At 43.4% G+C, this 11,224-nt stretch overlaps 1 protein-coding gene across 3 annotated transcripts in view; it reads right to left on the bottom strand.

The window, feature by feature from the left end:
- Positions 1-11,224, bottom strand: part of CTBP2 (C-terminal binding protein 2) — a 261,968-nt gene that overhangs the window by 114,828 nt on the left and 135,916 nt on the right. The gene's annotated exons all lie outside the window — the stretch shown is intronic.

Genomic DNA, 11,224 nt, shown 5'->3' with positions numbered 1-11,224 from the left:
AAATCCTGTTTTGAAGACAGAAGTATTAATTACTGCACAGGCTTTTCCTGTGGACCGTATATTTATAATAACGGATTGGTTCACCAACATTCATGATAATATATTCAAAACACCTGTATAAGATGAAGTAGTATAATTACTTCATGTTACAGATGGGGAACTAAAATAAAGAATGCATGAAAAGTATCCATTAGTATAGACACAATTTGAGACACTTAGGGCCCAGTTTTTCAATGTACTTAGCAGGATAGTTCATATTACATTGCACTTTATATATTCAGAGCAGAGTCGCATTCACTTCAGCTGTGGTTACAAGCACTCAGCACAAAATGCAGAATGCACGATTAATGCACTTCTCTGAAATGCCTTGCCTAGAATCATGTAGAAATTCCCCAGCAAAGGTAGGCATAGATTCAGTCCTCCTGGGCAAGGGCCAACTGCCTTAATTATGAAGCTGTTCTTTCTCTTCCTAAAATCCCTTGCCTCATCTGCTACACACCTTCCAACTTCTGCAAAAACCAAGGCAGGAACCTATAAGCAAGTCTCCATCACTACACACCCTTGATTCATCCCTGGAGCACAGTACATCCTGTGCACTGAATAACCAATCCGGTGGAAAAAGGTAAAATATATTTACCTCCCTATAAGATGTCCTTTCTTGAAGTTGGTACCCAGTGGTAAGCAATCCATTATGACTGGATTATTTCCTATCTGAGCACAGAGGTTCATCTATTTTTTTTAGAAGAGAACTCCCTGTAGTAGGGCACAGAAGTAGTCAAGCTTCTCAGCAGAGCTAATTAACTTGAGCAGAGTGCCTTGTGAATGCATCTATGCTGCCTACTATACCCAGGCTAACTTGTTCTGCAATATGACTTCACTGTGCCATGCAAAGATACCATCCAACTCCCAGACAAACCTAAGATTAAAAGACAAACCTATAACTTGTAAAATGTTAATCATCTCCAGGAACAATATTTTATTTATTCAGTTATTGTATCAAAAAATGGAAATGAAGACTTAGGCAAAATCAGATCCCAGAATGAAGACATCCCCAAATTTCTCCATTTCTCTCCAGGAATGGTCCATAAGGGAAAGAAGGATTGAGATGTTTCCCTTCCAACTGCAAAATTAGGTGATGTGTTGGTGGGGTCTCATGCAGCACCAAGAGCCCATTTCAAAGAAGGAAAAATTAGGTAAGGGTAAGTGAAGTTTTCTTGCTAATGGCACTTAGTACACCATAATCTATTGCAAGGGAGAAGAAGCTAGCAGAGAAGTCAATCTCCAAACACGAGAGAGAAACTTAGATTTGAACCAAGATGACAATAAAGAGCTCTTGTGTTCAAGATGTTCTGTTTATTTCTTTTCCTCTTCTGAAAACATGAAGGGGTTTAATGAAAGAAAGGTTCAGGGATTACCTGAAGTACTGTATCATTCTCTCAGTCTCCTGACAGCATCTCTACAGAGACACGTCTTTAAGAACCTGGGAAGTGTGATGGCTCTGTAAACAATAATGGGGGGAGAGGGGGGACTGGAGGGTCTACCTGTGAAAGAAATATGCTACAAAGTTGCTAAGCACAAAGTGCGAGTGCAAAGTCCTGCATTTGGGATGGAATAACTGCATGCACAAACACAAGCTCGGGAACCACCAGCTAGGCTGCAGTACCACAGAGAAGGACCTGGGGGTTACAGTGGATCAGGGCTACTCAATCCCTTCAACCTCTCATGACATTCCCCTGCTGTCAAATTTCCAGACCCATGGGGAAGCGCAGGCCCTGGGTACCCAATCCTAGTGTGCAGGACTGGGGGTTAGAGGGAGGGAGAGAGGAAGGGGGTGGCTTCAGGCCCCAAGGTCCAATCCCAGGATGCTGGGGCAGTGCCAGGTCCCAGCACCCAATCCTGGTCTGGGGCCTGGAAGGGAGAGGTGCCAAGCCCTTGGGGCCCACTGCTGGCACGTGGGAGCAGGAAGTTGGCAGTGCCAGGCTGCCAGGGCCCAATCCTGGGGTTTGGGGTGGGCCCCTGGGGCCCAATCCTGGTATACAGGGCAGGGAGGGGGTGGTGCTGGGCCCCAGGGCCCAATATTGGCATATGGGGCTTGATCTGACCCATGGATTGGCCCAGCTCCACACATCTGGCCTACTAGGTCAAGAGGTTGGGCCAAAGGAATAGACTGTAAACACTGCATTCGACTGTAAAATGAATGAGCCAACAGCACGCTCTTGTTGCAAAAACAGCAATAGAATCATGGGTTTAATTCATAAGATTGTCACCTGCAAAACAAGGGAAGTGATTTTTCTGCTGTATTCTACACTGGTGAGGGCCCCCTCTCAAGTATTAGGATCAGTTTTGGCTCTCACACTTCAAGAAGTATATGGATAGATTGGAAAGAGTATAGTACAGAGCAACCAAATGATGAGACACCTGGAAAACAAGATTTAGGAGGAAAAGCTGAGAAAAATTGGATTATTTAGTCTGAAGAAGAGAAGACCAAGGGGGATTTGATAACAGTCTTCAAAAACCTGACGGATGATTATGGAGAGGATTGAGATGAGTTTCTCTGAGGCCGTAGGAGACAGGACTAGAAGTAATGGCCTCAAGATGCGGCAGAGGAAAGTTAGCCTGGAGATTAGGAGGAACTTTCTAACTATAAGGGTAGTTAAGCATTGGAACAGGCTACCTAGAGATTGTGCAATCTTTATCCTTTGAGATTTTCAAAAACACATTGGGCAAACAACTGGCTGGGATGGTTTAGTCAGGGACAATCCTGATTTCAGCAAGGGGCTGGACTAAATGACCTTGCAAGGTCCTTTCTAGCCCCACTTTCCTATGATATTAATACTAGGGCTTGGAATACAATATGTAGTAATACCAAGACATCCCTTGTTTATGTGGTAATGTCCTGTGGCTCTGCAAACACTAAAAGTCACAAAAGCAGTTTTTGTGTATTTCCCCCCTTAATGCTGATCTTGGTTTGTGCAGGATTACAAGTCCTTTGGTACTGGCAGGCTGAGCATGTGAGCAACCAGACCAGTGCTTCTCAGCTGGATTCTCACCACACCCTAGGGTGCCACAAGATCCTTTCAAGCGTGCCACAGGGTGCTGTGGAATATTAATGCAAACTATGTGGGCAAACACCTACATGTGCTGTATATGATTAACCCAGAGATTTTAAGTAGGAATCCACTGTGTCCAAAACATTCTGACCTGCTGTGATCTTTCTGAGTTCTTTGCAACAGAAGCATTGCTCTATTTTTGAAAACAGAACAACAGAAAGCGAAAGCTGAGAGCAGGCATTTTCTGAGAGGGCATCTTGAGTCGAAGAGAGGTGCACTGAGTCTAGTAAAGTTGAGAATCACCGAACTAAATGCTCTCAAAAATGTTGCCTGGATGAAAGTTGCTGTCAGAGTTAATAAAATGGTCAAACTGGCATGCATAAAGCTGCTAAAGCTACTTAGATTATGGCAGCTTGAACTGGAACAACGCTACCCTGGTAAGACTCCTCATGCATGCATGATGCTGCACTAAGGGTAGACAACCTGCTTTCAGTTGTAGAGCCCACCCTAACTGCATGTAAAGTAGCCAGTTTAGGGCAGCGCTGAGAAGGCCCCATTGGCTCCATGCATCAGCATTTACTGGCATGTGCACAGCAGTGCACTAAGCCAGCTACTCTCCTTTTGGTTTGGAAAGTAGCCAATCTGGAGTGGCACCGCAGGGAGGCAACATGTTTTCCTGATTTTTAAAATTCCATTGCAATACTGGGACTTTTTTCAAATGTTTGGTTGTTTTACAGGGCACACTGCAAGGAGAAGCTTCACTGCACTTCCGCCTGCACGTGCCAGCTCCCTTGGTGGTCCATGAACACATACAAGTTGGCAGAATGGGTTAGGCTACTTTACTGTATTGGTAAGAAAAACAAATCAGTAAGTGTGGCAAAAATACAGACTGGGTTAGATTACTCTGGCCTGAAGTGGCCAAACAAACAGACAACCTAATGGTACTGACAGGCTGAAAATATGGGCTACCTCCTTGGGGAGGGAAGGGGGAGAAAGCAGTGGCAAACTGGAAGCATGGATTAGGCCTCACATGGGTGAAAGACAGGACGAGAGGACTAACCCGTTACTCAGCCTGGGCCCAACCACTCTGCAAGTAAAAATCATCTGAAGGATAAGACTTGGAAGTGGCAGGCTGTGTCACAATGTGCAGTGCAAACCTATATCTCAGGGAAGAGAGAGAATTGATCAATGCAAGAAACCCTGGGTTAACCTGATGTGATGGAAATTGATAAATATATGGAGCAGAAGCCAGCAGAGGTTATTTATTAAAACTGTGGTTTTGGCTTCAGAGACTGGGCTGCTCTTAGAGGGAGGGAGCCTGGCAGAGCTACATGGGGGAGCAAGTTCAAGGATCCCACCAAAAACACGCCTGGTACTTGCCTCTCCAAAAAGACAAGTCTTTTGCAAAAAGAAGTTTTCCACCTACGGACAAGTGAGGGAGGTCACTGGGGAGAAGGAGGATGATAAAATATTTTAAAAACATAGAAAGAACTCCTGTCAGGAAACAGAGGAGAGACCTCAAGAGACTTTCACTTCTTCAAACAGAAAGCAAAATATTAGGAGTAAGAAGCAGTCAGTTCTCTGAACAACTTCACCTGTTGCCAGTAAATTGTGAAGCTAATCAGAGAAGTTTAATAAATTAAAAGAAAATAAAAAGGGAGGCGAGGGGCCAGCATACTTAGAAATGAGTAGGAATAACTCTTAAGCAGCTGGAGGGTGCACCTTGAGTGCCCTGGTGAGTAAATAGGGGCGGATCATGCAACTCAAGCCTAGGCACAAGGGGCAGAATTCAGGCTGCCCAGACAACCAAATTCTGACACTGCTGAAGTTTGCAACCTAAACTTATTTTAATGCAGGGGTGTCAAACTCACCGGGACCCTGGGCCAGATCCAGGGCCTCCTTGCAGGGCTCCTCACAGGCCAGATCTATCCCAGGGCATGGGGGTAGCTGCCATGGCACCTGTGGCAGTAGTGGTGGGTTCAACAGCAACGAGAGGTCTGGTGGTGGTAGTGAGGGGTCTCACCAATAATCATGGCTAGCAGGAACAAAAGGCCTCAAATTCTGCAGTGGGCTAAACCCCCCAACTTCCTGGTCCACTGGTAACCCACAGGGCTGGACAGAGTGGCTCTGCAAGGCCATGTTTGACACCCCTGCTTTGGAAATTTATACATAATAAATTGCATTAAGGACACTGGAAATAAGTCCAATCACATGAAAATATACTGGGTACCACCAGGATTTGAAGCTTTAGATCCATAGGACAGGCCTTTGCTAATACAAACTGAGAGCAGTAGTATGCTGTCATCCTCTATGTCAGGGGGAACAACCTTTTTAGCAAGTGTGCCGCAAAGTAAGCTCCACAACCTCCCCATGTGCCACTCTGAGCCCCTTCCTCTACCAAAGCTGCCACTGCATTCCCAGCTCTCTCCTTGATCTGCTCCATGCCACGCACGGAGGCTACTTGTGCCCTGTGGTACCTGTCACAGGGTGGCCATCTCTGCTCTAGGTGGCCCAGCCATTAGAGACATCATCTTTGCCAGCTGAAAGCTCAGATCCATGAAACCTCGGTTCTTTTTCAGGCTACTGAGCACAGACCCTTCTACCCAGTTCCTCCCAAGCCTGACCGCTTCTGCCCCATCCACTCCCCCCTGTCCTTCTGTCTGTCCCAGTCTCCCCATACAGCCAACCCCAGTCTTCCCCTCCAGATTCCTTTCCCCATCCCAATCTTCCCTGAACTGCAGCGGTCGGTCCCAGACTTCCAGTGTGAGCTCCTCACCCCAGTCCTCCAGTTACTCCACTCCCTAGTGACCTTTCCCAGCCAGTCCCAGTCTCCCTTCCTCCGAGCTTATCTTAGACTTAGTCTCAACAGCCTCCTCCTTCCACAGGCTCCTTATTCCACTTGTCTTTCCCAACTAGTCCCAGTTTCTTCCAACCACCCGTCCTTAGGCAAGCTCTATATTCTTACCACTGGCTCCCAGTCCCTCTCTACTTCAATTTCCTCCAGGTTCTGAGTACTTGTTTCTGTCCTATCCCTTTACTTTCAGTCTCCCCGCACCATCCACCAGCATTATTCTCTCCACCCCTCCTGCCATCTCTGCCAACTCATTCTCTGCGAATTCTTGTCCAGCCAGTCCCAGCCTCCACCCTGGGTCCTTATCTTACTTTATCATCTCCAATGCTGCAGGTCTGTATTCACGTTAGGCAGCTTCCTCCTTTACACTGATCAGGACTCCAGTAGCAGAAGCAGTGACAGCGCAGGAAAGAACAGCTCCATGCTGTCAGCTCCAGCGCACAGAGCTGCAACAGCCAGGAGTATGCTCGGGGCAGAGAGACTCTTTCAGAGACTTCAGCTGCCAAACAAATCTCTAATGGGCATGTGCTAACTTATTCCCCCCCCCCCCCCCCACAGGCTTCTAACTTGGCCAATTTGATCAGGTTTAGTAGACAATATAGAGGCAATAGAGATTCTCAAGTAAAGAGCTATAAGTATATGTTAACATGGTAAAGCAAGGCATGTTCTCCCTAATTTTATTCTTAGAAACAGCCAAGCCTTTTTTGTTAGAATTAAAAAAAATGTATATATATATAGATATACATAGATATATTAAAAAATGGATATATATATATCCATTTTTAAAATTATGTATATCTATATAGATCTATAGATTTTATAGATATATAAAATCCAGAAGAAGTAACCGAAGGCCAGCAATTAAAGATTTGGCAAAATTATATGGGACTTAAAGCTGTGTCTTACAACGGCATGCAGCCTTAACGCTAGGCAGCATTGCCAGTTCCACATGCACAACATATTTCCACTAACTACGTAATTAAACATAGTTACCCATTCAGGTATTAGTTAAACCAACCAAAACAAAATGACTGTCAATATCCCTTGTAACTGCACTGGGTATATCCAGGCAGATCTTGACAACTATATATATCCAACTACAAAAATAGGGCCCATTTCTGAGCTAAAGCAACAAGAGAAGAGATGGAAAGGTCAACCGCACAGTGAATACATTCAGTAGAGAAGTCTGCTGCTTCTCTGTTATGTGCGCAAGCAATAGTCAGCTATCTCTTCTAATCCTTAACTGTTCTACAGGCTTCATTTTAGTGCGCAGTTTTAATGTCCCTTTAGTCCCCAAACTCTTCTTTCATTTATATTCTTCTAAGTAGCAAAATCCGCATCCAAAATGCTCACCTGTTCCAAGCAACTAGCTTAGAAGAAGAATACATTTATCATGTGACAATGTCATGACTAGGAAAACATGCACATTAGAAGAGAACCAACTGCTTAAATGCTCAAATTAAACAATACAATTGGATAAAGCAAGTTCCCTTTTCTAGAAGTCTCCTAAACCTGCACAGGAAGGCTAGGAATTGATGTTTTCAAAAGTGCTACAACTTTATATGACAGGACTGTTTTATCTCAGGCACAGGTCATTAGTTGCCAGTGTTATTACTGCTACTGCATGTTTGACAAAGGAATGCAGAAACTGCAGGTTTTGAATATACAGGTTTCCCTTGCCAGCCACCTGGGTTAGGATCCTGAAAGGTCCTGTGGTTGGCAAAACCGTCGTTGGCGAGACAAAAGGCTTATGGGAAAAATGGCAGATGGCAGGCTGATGCACAGCCACGGAAAACTGTGGTTACTCAAAACACTGTACTGTGGTAGCCAAAATGGTATGAAGAACATTAAGCGTGGATACTCAAAACCGTGGTTGGCAAAACCGTGGTTGGTGAGGGAAACCTTTTGATGCAGGGACTGCTTGTCAGCTATCCAGATGATTACATTCATTCATAGGTGACTTTTTTGTGAACTCTTATTCAAAAGAATCCTTGATATTTATTACACAGTGCAGTATCAATTATTTAGCGTGATCATTAGGCAACATGGTACAGAAATTAAAACAAAGGGCACTGAGTCTGGAGTTGTTTTATCTTAAGCCCTGACACCATCTTGCTGTATGGCAACTTAGTAGGGCAAGTTCCAAGCCCTCACCAAGTTTCAGTTTCCTCACTTCTGGTAACAGGGTTATTTATAGTTATGTATCACGGTGTGCAAAACGGGCTGTATTCAATTCAGATTCGGATTTTGTCTGAGTCGGGGACAGTGATTCGATTAGTCAATTCGCTGTCCCTGATTTGATTCGGCCGAATCCAAATCTGAAGATTCGACGATGATTTGGAGAATTAGCGATTCAGCTGTAGACACAGCTTTAAACGCTTTTTCTACATACCTTGAGGTACCAGGTGCGGCTGGCGAACACTGTGATGCTGGGGCGTATGGAGTGTCCCACAGGAGCGCAGGGGGGACCCTACATGCTCGGCGATGAACCAGGAAGTGGTATGCCGCCAAGGGGAGGGGAGCTCCCCTGCACCCTCCTGAGTCAGCGACCAGCCATGGGAGGACCCTGGGTGCCCTCTCAGACCCAGAAGGCACCAGTCACCGAGCCGGCGGGGCATGGGGAGGCCCCCCTGCATGCTCCCCAGCAGACCCGGAAGTGGACTGGAAGTGCTTCTGGTCCACTTCTGGGTCTACTGCCGACCACGCTGGGGGACCCCCCTGTGCTTCTGTGGGACACTCCATCAGTCCCACCATCGCAGCACTCCCGTGGTACCTTTAGGTATGTAGAAAAAAACATTTAAAAGCTGTGTCTGTTTCTGAATTGCTGAATCTTTCTGAATATCTCCGAATTGATTCAGAGGATTCCGATTCAATTTAGAGAGATTAAAGGGTTTCGAGTCAATTCAGATTTGGAGATTCAGCCACCGAATTGGGCCGAATCTCTGCCAAATTGAATCAGTGACCAAAGCTTTGCACAGCCCTACTATTTATGCCTTTCTGCATAACGGACATGACCTAGATACAAAACAAAATTTACTCATTATAAGATTCACCTATGTTCACATGCATCATATGGGAACACTTTGCTTATGGCACAAAAATAAATCCATGTCTCCCTCTAATCCATTCTTGTAACAGGAAAGTGGTACATAAGCATGGAAGCTTATGGTGTTGATAAATAAAGGTTACACACTGAAAAGGACTTTTGTATTTTATGTTTGGCCAGAGAAACAAGGAGAAATTTATTCCATGAGTTCCAATGTCTTAAAAGATTTCTCTCATCTTTCTAACCAGACAAGTCTGCTCTCTGCCAGTCATTCCATAAAATGTTCCAAAACATCAAGAAAAACAGGTAAACTGAAATGCATACTTCAAACTCAACCTAACCAGATCTTTCAACAATACCAACATAACAGTCATCAGCAAAGTCAAGGTGGTGTATTACAAACATTACACCAGCGCATTATTTTTCAGGGTAATTTTTACAACATTAATTATGGTCAGTTTTAAGCCATTAGCTATAAATATTTTGTTAGTTACATGAGCCATAACATGCTGCTACACCACGGTAAATTCTAGCAATTTAATTCAAGTCACAAATACAGGTGACAAATGTTGTTTTTTTTTTCTTTTAAGGTATGTAAACTCTTATTTGCAGATTAGAAAAGTATTTTGGACAAGAAGGAAACAAAAGGCTCATAAATCAACTGTTCAGAGGAAAATAATCTAAACTTTAGTTATATTTTATGTTCTGTTAGCATTTTTTGTTTTATGATCCTTTTGAGTTTTTTTGTACTCAGCAAGCAGACCTGATAGTAAACTTCAAACTAGAAAGGGTGCTTTTGAAAATCTCACCTAATAATTTTTTAACATGCTAGAGCTCTACACCTGAGCACCTGTAGCACTGAAATGGCTGGATCTACAATTCTTTGTTCCCATACATTCTGGTCAGCATCAGAATTTTTTTTTTTCAGTATTACAAAGGCAATATACCTTCCTCTCTGCTCCAGGGAAAAGTAACCCAGGTTTGCTTTGGTTAATTAAACTGACAGGTGAAATGGCTTTTACATTCTTCTACATTACTTGATTAAATGGAGAACTCATTTTCTATCCAAGTTAGTTCCAGCTGGTAACTAATAATTGCTTCCTAAGGGTTATCAATAACACCTGCATGGTCTACGCATCTGCAAAATTACCAGGATCACCCCAACCAATTAACAGCTAAAAAAATTTATGACAACCTTAAAATTACAGCAAATAAATTATATTTAATTATTGATCTATCACGAAACACACATAACAGCTAAGGCAAAGATATGACAACTCTGTTCTGCCCTCAGATATACTATTCTCATTGAAAATATTCCAGAGGTCCTAAATGCTTTGCTGGAAGTGCTATAAAATACATGCTTCTTGACACAAAAACTTCAACGGGAGCTGTATGCTCACATTTGAGAGTCGAATTTCACTCTTGGAGCATTTAAGTAATATTTCAAATAGTGACCCTAGAGGCCATTGTTCATTCGCCTGAGAGGACATAAAAATTGAAACCATCTATCTGGACAGATTTTTCCCTTTAAACACACCTAATCACTCAGCAGACATGATTTAAGCTAGAGCTGCTTAAATAACATACTGTTCTTCTTTTGCTACTGCTTGTAAAACTTTTATGAGATGACCACCAGTTCACATCACAGAAGTATCAGTGAGCAACACCGAGAAGTCTGAGGTTGTCTAACCCCACTTGATTTCTCTTACGAGTAACTTACACTGTCTGAAGACACAGTGGAGGGAGAAAAACTCACCACAGACTGTCCTCCTGTTGTGACACTTAACAAAATGCAAAAAGTAAATGAAAAATGTACCCAAGTACATCAGTATGCACTAAAAAAACCCCGTGCTATATGTTTAGACTAAATTTACAATTGAATTGGCTACATGTGACCTAACAAAGAAAAAACTGATATTCTGATGTTTTCTTCTAATACACTTACTTATATTTCAACAACTGCTTTTTAAATTTTCATTTGCATACATGGAAATTGTCAATGTTGCTGGAAGTCCGATTACATTCTTATCTACTGAGAGTTCAAATAAGTCTGGCACCATAAAATCTTTGTCTTCTGAGAATTTAATTTAAACCCTTAACTGGTTTAATGGTTTCATGCAGCCCCCACAATAATCAGCATTGATGAAAATGCCTTACAAAGTGCTGTTTTAGATACTGATGCATGGCAGTGAGTGTAAGGCCATCACCACTGGATATTTTGCATTCAGCAGCAGATCTCACAACCTGGGATACCTGGATTGCAGCTGTGTAAGG

This window comes from Crocodylus porosus, unplaced genomic scaffold (genome assembly GCF_001723895.1).
Source record: "Crocodylus porosus isolate Cpor-Errol unplaced genomic scaffold, CroPor_comp1, whole genome shotgun sequence".
NCBI classification, from domain to species: domain Eukaryota; kingdom Metazoa; phylum Chordata; order Crocodylia; family Crocodylidae; genus Crocodylus; species Crocodylus porosus.
The sequence above is the reverse complement of the archived record's forward strand: the minus strand, read 5'-3'. Positions and strand labels throughout refer to the sequence as shown.